This window comes from Pleurodeles waltl, chromosome 10 (genome assembly GCF_031143425.1).
Source record: "Pleurodeles waltl isolate 20211129_DDA chromosome 10, aPleWal1.hap1.20221129, whole genome shotgun sequence".
Lineage (NCBI taxonomy): Eukaryota > Metazoa > Chordata > Amphibia > Caudata > Salamandridae > Pleurodeles > Pleurodeles waltl.
In genome coordinates, this window is record NC_090449.1 from 845,284,592 (window position 1) to 845,298,914 (window position 14,323).

The following is a 14,323-nucleotide window of genomic DNA, read 5'->3' on the forward strand; positions in this document are numbered from 1 at the left end:
AGGGCCTGACACTTACATGTCAAAGGGCAGTGGCTTGCCCTCACACAATGGACTGCCAAACCTCCTAATGGGACCCTGGCAGACAGGATGAAGCTGAAAGGGGACCTTGTGCACTTAAGTCTCCCCACTTCAGAGGCACATTTGGGTATTTAAACAGGGCCTCTGACCCTACTAATTCAGACACTTCTTGACAAGATACCTACTGGGAAAGGAACTCTGAACCAGAACCTGAAACCTGCTCAGAGAAGCTGCCTGGCAGCCTAAAGAACTCACCCGACTGCTTTGCTGTAAAGGACTACTGCCTTGCTGTTGCCCTGCTGCCTTGCTGCCCTCTGGTTCTGCTGAGAAGTGCTCTTCAAGGGCTTGGATTGAGCTTGTATCCTGTTTTCTGAAGTCTCAGGGCCATAAAGGCTTCATCTCTGCAAAGAACTCCTTGTGCGGTGAAAATCGGCGCACAGCCTACTGGAATCGACGTACAGCCTGCACCACGGTGAGAAAATCACAGCACGTCAAACTGGAACGACGCAGCCCGGCTCCCAGAGTGGAGATTGACGCAGCACCAGCATTGGGACCTCAAATTCGACGCACGCCCCACTGGATCGACCCATTACTGAACTGGAACGACGATGCTGACTTCCTGAGAAGAGGAATCGGCACAGCACCTGCTGTGCGACAGAAATTTCCCTGCATCGCCCACCAGATTGACGGAGCTCCTATGACTTTGGCCTGCATGCCCAGGATTTCTCTGCATCGTCCCCGGGGAGTCCAAATACCCCGCAACCCAAAAAGAATCGACGCAATGCCCTTGCTGCATGGAAAAGCATTGACACATCATCTGTGTGCATCCGGAGAAACCATCGCACACCTCCCTGTTTTCCACGCATCTCCTCCTCTGCGGTCCCTTGCAGATAATTTAGACGCAAACCAGGAACTTTGTGCTTGCAAGAATCACTTATTGCTTTTTAAGAACTTAAAACTATTTTTATTATTTTCTAAAGTGATATTTCAACGTGTACTTATCAAATCTTGATAGTTTTGACCTGCATTTAATCAGATAAATATTCTATATTTGTCTAAACCTGTGTGGTGTATTTTTGTGGTGTTATACTGTGTTATTGCATGATTTATTGGACAACTACTTTACACATTCCCTTCTAAGTTAAGCCTGACTGCTCAGTGCCAAGCTACCAGAGGGTGGGCACAAGATAATTTGGATTGTGTGTGACTTACCCTAACTAGAGAGAGGGTCCTTGCTTGGACAGGGGGTAACTTGACTGCCAACCAAAGACCCCATTTCTAACACTTAAATGTTTTACATTTTACCAGTTCAATTCAAACAAGATGGCTTCAGGTTTGCCACACTTTTGTCATAAGTAAGACTGTTAGTACTCTAGTAGTTCTTTTGAACACTCTTGGAGGCTACAGTAGAACACAAGGGAATCGACTGAGAGGCTTCTTCTGTTGGACAGACAACAGATAGATGTTTTAGAACTCACTAAACCTGTGTCCTATTTTTTCTTTCTAAAGCACTAACCACTCATGTTGGCGAGGAGGAGATAGACAGAGGACTGGGCGCCGCCCAATTGTCTACCAACAAGTAGCCCAATCGGGCTACACGTGCACATCCTTGGCTCAGGCCAAATGGGGGTAAGGATCCGAGCAAATGGCCGCCTCAAGTAATCTGGCAGCTGCATGATTTAACCCTTAGGAGGGTTGGGGGCAGAGAGAAAATCTGTCAAAACTGCTACCTACCTGAAACTGGTAGCCCCGCAGTGCATGGTTGAGCTGAACCTGGATTGGCATGGGCGCCAAGGCAGAGATTGCCGCGTATAAACTCACGACCTGAGAGAGAAATAATATGAGTCCAGTAAAATGCCGTAGATAAGCCCGGCATAAGAGAGTGTGGAAACTCAACTACGTGGAGAAGTTATCGCACATCATACTAAGGACAGAAAAGATTGTATAACAAGCCAATAAGCATTAATAGATACAAAGGCACTTATCTAGACTGCTGAGCAGCAAAGAAAAAGGCTGCCTAATGGTGCTGACTGTATTAGTATGGGCTAGTGGGCCGTGATTGATGGGCATATGAACTGAGCATCTTGGGATATGTAGTTTGAGTTTACTGTTTTTATCATTGGCTGCTGTATTTGAGTAGTAAAAGAATGAAGCATAATCGAAGCCTCTGGTCCTGACACAGAATTAAATGACAGACTGCTCATGTTGGAGTACAGCAGGAAGATATTTGAGAACTCATTTAAAACGGGTCCTAATTTTTCCATGCCTTATGTATCTGAGTTTAATCAATGCGAGTAGACAGATCATCTCAAAGGTTATAACACCAAACCATAGTACCAGAATCTGAGCAAGAGAGATTGAATACATTAGTACAATGATAAAGGAAGATTCATCAGAAACATATCATGAGCATGTGCGAAAACACCTCCCTCAATAACCACTAATTAGCATTAGCATGTTGGGCTTCTTGTAAAGGTTTTAGTAATACAAATTTAGAAAAACATCTAACTCGGGTAATATAAAAGATTATTATATGCAGCAATAATTAATTACAGCTGGTACCTGAAAAACAAAAAGACACATATAACAAATCACAGTCTATACATTACAAATGCAATACAGATAACAACAACAACGTCTTCATCATCAGAGGGGCACCATCAGCCATCAATATCAGGATAGGCAAGTATATGGACAGGGGTAATGGTTTAGATTTTGGACTAAATATATGCTAAACCATTAAAGCAGTAAGCTTCTTCATAAGGCACAACTCTAAGTGAGTAAAATCATCAAAATGAACTGAATGACACTAAAGGACCGAATGACAGTATGAACAGAATGACACCCCAACCATGGTGACAGAACGTTAAATTAAATGTGTAAGTGAAAAATGATTGGATGAGACATGAGAAAATTATGACCAATCAGAATATTAACAGATATCTAGAAATGATATATTAGTTTTACACTAAACTTTCGATTCGCCGTTGCTCCATTGACGAAACCTAAACAAATATATTTTATATTCTTGACTTTCTTCTCTTCCGTCTCATCTGGAGATCCTTTCTTCCCACTTCACCAAGAATACGAACACGCAGGAAGAATGATTTACACTGTTTCTTTTACTTCCACCCTCCAGGAAAACACACACGTTAGTAACATTTCCCTAACAAATGAAGATAGTCAAAACTACGAAAAACAGTTGAAACATTTCATTAGTTGCATTATACAGTGACCTTGTATCTGCTTCTGCTTTAGTCCTGCAGATGTCACTATTAACACATTTACTGGTTAAGAAACACACTCTTCTCTTGTGAGAATTGAATAATGAAAAATAACTTCATTTAGCTTCAGTCAGCATGAGCTGTGAAAAATATGGTGGCCATTACAAAACGTCACCCGTTTTGTTAATATGATTATTAATCAAAGTTAAGCCACACATTAGTCTGTCAAAATGATTACATAATAACTCTAGATTTTTATCACCAAAATCTTTACTCTCACAATCCCTCCTCTGATGACTATATATGTCATCACACAAACACTCTAATACATTTATTTTATTTCATAATTTAGAACCTTGTTTCTTTCACCTTTTTATACATTTTCTTTCTCCCTGTATTCTTCCCATAAAATATATCCATTTGAACATCCATTCTTTTCTGATTCTTTCAAACCTTTTTTCACTAATTATTTTAAACAATTTATATATCCCCCAAATTCCAATTAAACAAAACACAATAATTGGTTTCACTAATTTCAATATAATCCCTTTTCCCAAGTTGCCAAACCAGTTTCCCACTGAAGCAATTCCCCTGCCAGCTTTTTTTCCAGACAGTAGTTTCAGTTAGTTCTTTTGGAGCCATAGCTTTTGTAGCAGTCAATTCAGTTGTCTAGGAGAATAATAGCGCCAGAATAACTCGTTAACATGTTATCCACAACTGTAGACAACTTCTGTATTTTTATTGAATTCAGAACAACTCCCACTGACGGAACTATTGCTCCAGATATGTCTTCCACAATGCCAGAAACTGATTCTCACTTGTGTCTCGTTTAACTTTAGTAAATTTGGAAAACGTACTCAAGTCTTCCAACTGATACATTTTCGGAAAGACTACTCCCAAAAAACACGTGCCATACCACCCTCTAGGAAGATGGTCATAAGCATTCTTTCCACAAATATAATATACACCAGGCACTGGAGGGTCTTGTCCATTCAACATAAAATTCCATTTACTCTGAAACAAAAACACATGTCTACATTCACTCATACCCACAAATATTCTATGAAAGTGACTTTGCGGCATATATATATACAAAGCTTTGCTACATGTTTTACATCCAATGCATGTTTCCCATATTTAGTGATGTCAATATAAGTATAGTCAATTCCAGGTCTATGATTAAGTACTTCCTTATCTATCTTAGCTTTAATTTCTCTTCTCATGTCTTCTGTGTTATCTAAAAACATCTTCTCTACAGGTGTGGGCAAATGCAGTCCCAAAAATTAACGTAGGCTCAAAGAAACCCCTTGCTAAAACTATGTTATTATCCTTGTCTTTTTTATTCAAATAACCAATAACAGGCACAAAAGAAAACGCCACATTGAAGTTAGAAAAGAAAAACTGAATATATTCTTGGTTATAGAAACGTGTTAGTAAAAGACTACAACTTATAGCTTAAGTTAAAGGTAAGTTAAGGTAGGCAGTTCCTTCCTCTACAAAGCCTGGAATCTGCGTGCAGACATAACAATCTTTTGTGTCCATCACCTCAACATTCTCATGCAATAAGTGATAGAAGACATTAGAAGAAAGTTCTTTCTCTTCATGACATCTATCTTAAACCTGTCTATTGCTGAAAATGTATTAGTAGTTTCTAAGGGACTATCAGTAGTGAGTGTCTCTGTAACATGGTGGCTCCATCCGTCTCATAAACAATCACACTTACTAATAACAATAAACATCCTATCACACAAACAACCACCAAACCAATACCTATACATTTACAACAACTATTTTTAGTGTGTTGATTGCTAAAGTTTCCCATGGTCTATAGAGAACCGGAAATAGAAATAAGCAAAATTTGACTATGCAGCAAAAATCGAAACAAAAACAAAAGACAACAATTTTCAAAAAGTTCACATTTCAGTTCATTCACACTATCAAGATCCTCCTTGTCATAATTCAGTAAAAATCTGTCAAAAGCAGTATAACAGCTTGTCAAGTCAGGTTATCAAAATCTGTTTAGGCAAGACTTTATAAGATTTTTTCTATTTAAAAATTCAGCTTAACACCAGTTCTTTTCTTTGTCTCTTCACGTGCTAAAATATGAATTCAGATGTCTATTTAAAAAAAAAAACTCAACAACTCTTTTTGCCATTCACTTGTAGTAACATATGTCCATTCCGGGCCAGAATATCTCCTGCTTGCAACTCTCTTTCTCTTTGGTCTTTCACTATTTCCAGTTTCTTCTTCACTGATGTTTTCTCCTTTATTCAGCTCTTTGTATTCCCGAATTGGTGGAATCACATTTATCTTATCTGCTTTTGAGTTTTCCTCCGGCCAATTATCACCTTTCAATGGCTTTCTCGTCAATATTCTTTTCAAAATCGAACTCCAATTCTTCTCTCCTGATGTTCCCAGAGGAGGACTCAAACCCACTTGTTCAGGATCTGTCACAATTCCCTATCCATTGGAGTCAGTCACTCGTTCAGTCTGGCGTGTCAGACCCCCTGCTTCTGAGGACAACCTCCTCTGATTAGAACCTTTCTCATTCGGGTGTGTCAGGCCACTTGGTTCTGATAAGACCCTCCTCTGATCAGAACTTCTTTTGACCGGTATTTTTCTTTGTTTCTCTTGCACCGGTTGTTTCACCACTTCATTTGTGGATGTATCACCTTCCTCCAGGATTCTCTCTTTCATCTGTTACAAGAATTGGTAAATCAGTTTGAACATTTCCAGGTATTGTCTCCAGTTCTTCTCTTTCTTGTTCTTGCCTCGGAATACGCTTAGCTGCAGGCAATCTCAACAGCTCTTCTTCTTGCTCTGTTGGATTGTTCACCTTCCAAGTATGGCTTGCATGCACCCAGTTCGGTAAACCTGCACACTTCACAGCGTCGTTGTTACCAGTATCACCTGATAAGGGCCGTTCCACCTTGGCTTCAAGCTCGACTTCCTTAGGTGCTTACGAATGAAGACCCAAACACCAGCTCTCAGGTTATTTCCCTGACCTTGAGTCTGTTGAATTGTGGTTGCTTCCACCTGATGAGAAAAAGATCGAACCACATCAGCCAAGCCTCTGCAGTAGTCTAACACCATGTCATCTGTAATATTTACACGTGCATTTGCAGGAATTGCTGGCAGTTTCATGGCTCTCCCCATCAAAATCTCATGGGGCGACAATCCTGTCTTCTTGTCAGGGCTACTTCTTATTGACATTAGAACCAATGGTAAAGCATCTATCCATTTTAAATTTGTTGATGCACATATCTTTGCAAGTCTGGGCGTTAGAGTTCCATTCATCTGCTCTACAAGTCCTGAAGCTTCTGGGCGGTAACCACAGTGGAGTTTCTGCTGAATGTTTAAAGTTGAACATAGTAACTTTATCACCAAAAAGTGGAATCAATTCTCTAAGTAGTAACTTAGCTACTGTGAGACTCTCATTTCTCCTTGTAGGGTAAACCTCAATCCAGTGACTGGAAATGCACACAATCACCAACAAATATTTCAAACCAGCACATGCAGGCATCTCAATAAAATCCATTTACATTCTGTGAAATTTGTGTAGACATCAACATTTTCAGTCATCAATTCCCAATTTTCCTTGAAAGAAATACCATTCAGGGCGCAGAATTTTGTAACTTGATCTGCGTATACATTTCCCAAAGTCACATAATCCTGTCCCCTTTGGTGTGCACTGCATTTCACCACAGCATTTTTCTCAGGTTTCTGAACAGCTTGTAACAATTCATGAATTCTTTCACCATTTCTTACAGGTGAACCAGAAGAAGTAAGGAAACCTCTTTGTGACCATATCTGGCCAAAATCATGCACAATGCTGAATCCATATTGACTATCTGTAAAGATTGCTACCTTCATCTGATCTGATATCTGGCATGATCTAGTAAGAGCCACCAACTCTGCTATTTGTGAAGAAAACACTCCTCAAAGCCACAAAGCTTCCAGTATACCAGTAATGGTACATACTGCATATCCTGCTCTCAGTGTTCCCACATTATCAGGAACCATCAACAAAGATAATTTGATCATTGTCTTCTAGGCAGGTATCTCTAATATCTGCCCTTGGTTTTGTGCATAGCTCTGTAATTTCCAAACAATCATGGTCAGTATCATCCAATTTATCTGAAACATTTTTTTCATCCGGGAATAAAGTTGCTGGGTTAAGCACTGTACATCTTTTAATTGTTACATTAGGAGCTCCCAGAATCACTGTTTCACAACGTGACAATCTTGCATTGGTCAGGTATTGTGTCTTTGAATGTGTCACCAGAATTTCTATTGAATGAGGCAGCATCACTGTAAGAGGGTATCCCATTAGCCTTACTTTGAGCAACACTCTGCTCTACTGCTGCAACAGATCGCAAAGATCCTGGTGAGGCTCTGCAACTGGATCCAAAGTAGCTGAAAAATATGCTAATGGGCGATTGACACCACCATGTGTCTGCGTCAAAACAGACAAAGAACATCTATTACCTTCATGACAAAACAACAGAAAACTTTTTGTGTAATCAGGCATACCTAAAGCTGGAGCCTGACACAAACTCTCTTTCAGTTCAGTAAATGCTTTCATACGCGCTGCATCCATTATTATAGGATCAGAAACATTCTTATGTGTCAATCTCTGTAAGGGTCTTGAGATAGCTGAGAAATTTGTAATCCACCAACGACAATATCCAACCATTACCAAAAACATCCTTACATCTTTCTGTGTACCTGGTACTTTCATCTGCAGAATCTTCACAAGTCTCTCTCTAGAGATTCTTCTAATCCCTTTCTCAGTCAGATCACCCGAATATCTCACCTCTTTCAAACAATACTGCAATTTAGTAGGGGACACTTTATGACCATTGTCTCCCAGGAAATTCAACAATGCAATTGTATCCCTTTTACACCCTTCTTTTTGTCTTTGATGCAATCAATAAATCATCTATGTATTGCACCAGTGTCGATTGGTAAGGCATTACCAATGACTCCAGGTTCTTTTTAAAAATGTGATTGAAAATCGATGGTGACTCTGAAAACCCCTGTGGAATTCTACAACAACGGTAGACTCTGCCCATGAATTTAAAACAAAAGAGATATCTACTGTCCTCATGAAGAGGCACAGAAAAAATGCTTGACACATGTCTAAGACAGTAAACCACTCAGCATCACACGAAATCCAGAACATGATCAGGCTGGATTTGGCACAACTGGACAACACTTGATCACAATATCATTGATTTTTCTCAAATCCTGCACAAGACAAATTTTCCCAAATGGTTTTCTAAAAACCCATTATTGGTGAGTTGGACGGACTACTCAACACATCTTTCAGGACTCCTTGCTCTAGAAACTTTTCTTTCAAAGGTCTTATACCTTCAATTGCCTCATTTGTCATTGTGTACTGTGGAGCCTGAGGAAACACCACATTTGGTTTTACTGCAACTCTGACTGGTTCCACTCCTTTAATCAACCCAAATTCCTTCCCTGAAACTCTAGACTTAACAGTCTTCTGGAAATCAACTGGGAGATCCTTTATCTCAAAAACTGGAAAGAAACTAATCACATCAGTCAAAGTGTTTTCTTCGACTTCTGGCTCATTGAAACTAATCAAAGGAAACTCCTCGGACACTGGCTCATTGTTAACAGTACGTGTCGAGTCATCATCATTGCTGTTTGTCTGAATCTCAATTCGTTCGTCTGAACAAGTAACTGAATACTTTGGGCCTGATTACAACTTTGGCGGAGAGGATTAATCTGTCCCAAATGTGACGGATATCCCGCCCGCCGTATTACGAGCCCATTATATCCTATGGAACTCTTAATACGGTGGGCGGGATATCCGTCACATTTGGGACGGATTAGCTCCCTCCACAAAAGTTGTAATCAGGCCCTTTGTTTTGCACAATAGATCTCTATCCAGGAGTGACACAGGAGTGGAATCACAAACCACAAATTTATGTAAACCCTTAAAATTACCAATTTTAACAATGACTGGTTCTGTAAGATGATTTGCTAAATGTTGGTTTGCATTTCCCACAATCTGAACTGTCCTCCCTGACAAAGGTAAATCTGGAACCTCCACTGATCTCACCGTTCACCGTGTAGCTCTAGTATCAACCAGAAAAGAAACTTCATGACCATGTACGTTTCCCTTTACATAAGGACCTGTCTGACCTGCTTCCAATGATGTTGCCATCACACGCTCCTCCTCATCTGAGCTATCCGTTAGCCATACATCATTTATTTCATTCTCACTATGTAAAGAAAATTGATTCACTGTATTGACACTCTTGTTTGTTTTGATTCGTGACCACCTGAGAAAGCATCACCTGTTGCTGGTCCATAGGACTTTGTGGCACCTGAGTTTGTCTTGGTATGTGAATTTGTTGTGCAGGCATCATCTGCACCTGTGGCTGCAATTGTTGTACCTGGGGCATTTGTACCTGTTGTACCTGCGGTTGTACATATTGCATTTGTTGCATCGGCTGTAAGGGCTGCAAACCCTGTATAGTATTCACACCATTCTGAAAATTGGGAACTTGACCTCTCATTCTGGGTTCTCTCATGCTCTGATAGGTATTGATACCATTTGTCTGCTGAACAACACTCTCTTGATTCAACATCGGACACTGCCTTTTCCAATGTCCAATTGCTCCGCAAACATGACACAGTAACATTCTTTTTCCTTGCTGCTCTTCGTGCTTCATCATAGAATTCAAATCTACATTCCAATTAACAACCAGAAGCATCATTCCACCTCTATCTCTACCTCTGCCTTGATTCAGAAACATACCATTCCCTTGCCGCTGCTGTTGAAAATTCCCCTGCATTCCTGTCTGTGCAGACTTAATCTGCATCACCATTGCCTTCTCTTTCAACTTTCTTTGCTTCATTTCGATCTCATCACTACAATATTTTGCATACTGTAACACCTCATCAATCGGTTTAGCTTGCCAAAAGATCAAATTAAACTTAATCATCTGGCTAATTTCTGGTCTTAATCCTTCAACAAACCTTAACACAAAATTAATCATGTCTTTTGGTTCAATTGTTTCTATACCACTGTAATGTTTAAACGCTTTTAACAACCTATCATAGTATGCATGAATCGACACTTTTCCTTTCTGTGCTGTTCTATCTATCTGTTGCCAATCAATATTTTTCGGTGAAATCCTCATCTTCAGGAACTAAATGACCTTATACTAATATTCAATTACTTCTGGAGATGGTGTCTCTGTTTTCAAAGCCCTTTGTGGTTCACTTTAATGCCAATCTACACTCCTCTTACACTCTGTCGACAAATCTGCTAGAACACCAATATCAAAGAGGGTATTTAAATCCTCCCACAGGCATTTCACAAGCTTCACAAACCTATCTGTCTGCTGATACCATTCCAGTGGCTTCTCTCACAACTTTTGATAATCATTGGTAACGCTCAAAATATCACTCCTGCTCCAAGGTACATATACAACATTCCCTCCTGGAGATTCTCTCATGGCAACATCCTCACTGATTCTCTTGTCTGTATTATATCTACAAGAGGAATACCACAATCTTTCTTTGGCCTTTCTCTTTTCTTGACCCATCTGCCTTCCCATTTATCCAAAGCTCTTGGACTCTCTCGAGTAATTCCCTAAGATGTGTTTTCATCCCTGCAGACCTCATGTGTGCAAAATCTTCCTTTTCAAAATGTAATCTATAACTTCTCTTCTATTCCATAGTGAGCTGCTACTTCTTGTAATTGCTGGCGTACTTCCCCTTCTCTCTCTGAAATATTCTTACACAGGAATCTGAACTGAGATTCTGTATATTACTCGAGTCTATTTACACCCATTGTCCCTTCAAGAAGCTCACCTGCTTCCATTGATAATCTCGTTCTGTTTAGTATTTCCTCTTCCTTATTCTGATCCTCTGGAGTTTTTGAAACACTACATTTTTCTAACCATTTTGTTATTTCCTGTGCAGACAGACCCTTCAATGAAACCTGAGCATTCAATGATTGCTCCTGTATTGTACTCACACATTGTGGAGTTAATAATCTCCTCTCCTGATCGCTACATGATCCAGTTCCAGAATTCCTAATAAGAGACAGATCTATTAACAACCCCATTCTGACTTTGAACTAGAGAGTTTGCTACACCATTGTGGCCCTGGACATATTATGGCATAGGTGGACCCATTGTAATTGGCACTGTAATTGCATCTGGGCTTCTTGTTTCAACATCCTGTGACTGTATTATCCCCATATTCTGCATCTGTGGTATCAATAATGGAATAGGCTCCTTCTGAAATAATCTCAGTTCTTGTACATTCTGACATGATGACAACACTAAATTAGTAGTCGTCCTTACAATTGGAACCTCTGGAAAAATATCAGGAATATTTTTCTCTGGTCGCTGTCCATTGTTTATTGAACCATTAAAACTACTCTGCATCTATACCTTTTCTCTTAAACTAGAAGTACTCTCTGACCTAAGCTCTGTGAATCTCTTCCTGAAGAACTCTGATTCATGTTGGAGTTGACCTGTAAAGGACTTTCTGTGGTGATACGATCACCCTGAACTGAACTCTGTGATACTACAGCTGGTAATGGTGCAGTAGGACTCATACTACTAGTTCCAGAACCTTCTTGAGCCACAGATGGTGGTGGACTATTTCACAGAATCTCAGATATAAACTCATCATGGTCCGATTCATAATCATTGAACATAACTCTTTTAAGCTCTTTTGATTTCTGTCCCTTGACTACTGACTAACTCTTTTTTGTCTTCTTTGTAACCTTTTTTGACTCATTTTCATCATCTTTTGTCATTGCTGGAAACAACCCAATTCTTTGTAAAGTAGCTAGTCTCCACTCTCTCTGCTCACTGTCCCACCTAGCCTCACCCAGTGACTTTTCTACCCTTCTCATTCTCTTCTCAAATTTCAAAGAGTGTTGCTGCCTTGCTACTAGTTCCCAAATCGCTAAAGCTTCGAACTGAGCTTGTCTTGGAGGAGGTCTCAAACTATACATTTTCTGCCTCAAATTCTCCAAAATCCTCAAATTGAAAGTACCATTTTCTGGAAAAGCCAGACAACCTTTTTTCTTTGTGATCTTAATCCAATGTTTCAGCCAAAGTATGCTCCGGTACACTTCTCCTCAATCAGGATATTCGCCAAATATCTTCTGGCGGACAAATTTCTCTCTCTCTTGCCGGAATATTCTCATCACCTCTAAAAGCACTTTTAAAAGCTTTGAAAAACGTCATTATCAACAAAATATGTTAAAAAACAATTAATCAGGAAGTGACTACAATCCCACAATCCTCTTCGATGCTCTTCTCATCCAATCGCACCACGCGATTGTCCACCAATCCGTGCGTGAACCTTCTAGCTAACCAACCTATCTCAGCGTGGCACAAACTGACATCAAAGACTGGCAAAGTCTTTCAGGTTGTCTTCTGGAAAATCAACACACTCTAATGCAATATTAATTTGGGAGCAATTCTCAAACCAAAAGAAAACAAATTTGTCTATTTAGTATAGGTAGGGTAACACAATCACTTCAAGAACCTTCCAAATTTCGCTATCGGCTTTCGCACTTGTAGCTATTCTTTTTCACAATTCCTCACATTCGCACTCAAAATTTGACCTAGAAATTTCACCCTCAACTAATCAATGGTTACTGTCCTGGTGCACATAGAACTCACCAAATCTCAGTCGAAAATGTCAAACATCCAAATTATCTCAGAAAATTGACTTACCAACCACACCGGATTGGTCTACTAAATAGATGAATTACAACATATACCAAGTGTTTCACTACACTTGTCAATATACTCCGGAGTCTTAGACCTTGCTCATTAGGTCCGTCTTATCAACAACCACGTGGACAATTTTTCTGAGCACTTAGCGCCACACCTAAGTGAAGTTCGTTAAATTCCCTAATCACATACCTCTCCCACTCCCTATAAACTCACAAATAACTCAATCATCTGCAAATTAGCTTAAGCTGTGCAAGCGCATATTCTACCCACACTTAATTCAATTACAAAACGTTAAGAAAACTCCGTATCAACCTAGAACATCTCCAAGAACTGGGGAAAGTCACTTTAGGCATCAAGCAACTAATTTTTATCAAATCCGAAAAACATATTGAAAAAAAAAAAAGAATAATCAAAATACTATAAGTAATGTTCACAAATTATGATGTAAACAATGACATCATCTAAAAATGATATAACCGAACTCTGCTACCAAAAACTGTGAGCGCGAAGAAACCCTAGCTATTATCTTAGACTGAATAGTAGATTTCATGCATCAGGGTAATGAACCGAACCAATATTGTTTTGAGGGGATGTCAACTGTAATACGTCATAAATATTACAACAGCATATAAAAATCAATGCAACCTTAAATAACACTTCAATTATCACACCAGTTTATTAAGAAGTTAACCATTTTATTTCCCTATATTAACAAGGCTAAGGGCATGAAAATAATTCTCAAACACATATAATAAAAACAAAGAGACAGCAAAGGCTGATTTGAATGCCTTATATATCTGCGTTTAATCAATGTGAGTAGACAAATCAACTCAAGGGTTATAACACAAAAATATTGCACCAGAATCTGAGCAAGAGAGATTGAATACATTAGTACAATGATAAAGAAGATACATCAGAAACATATCATGAGCATATGAGAAAAACACCTCCTTCACTAACCACTAATTAGCATTAACATGTTGGGCTTTGTTAGAAATGGCGTCTTTGGTTGGCAGTCGGTTACCCCCTGTCCAAGCAAGGGCCCTCACTCTAGTCAGGTTAAGTCACGCACAATCCAAATTATCCTGTGCCCACCCTCTGGTAGCTTGGCACTGAGCAGTCAGGCTTAGCTTAGAAGGCAATGTCTAAAGTATGTGTGCAATAAATCATACAATAACACCATATAGCACCACAAAAATACACCACACAGTGTTTAGAAAAATATATAATATTTATCTGGATATTTGCAGGTCAAAAACGATCAAAGATGCAATAAGAAAATGTAAGGATATCACTGAAAAGTGATATAAAGGGGGTCATTACAACATTGGCGTT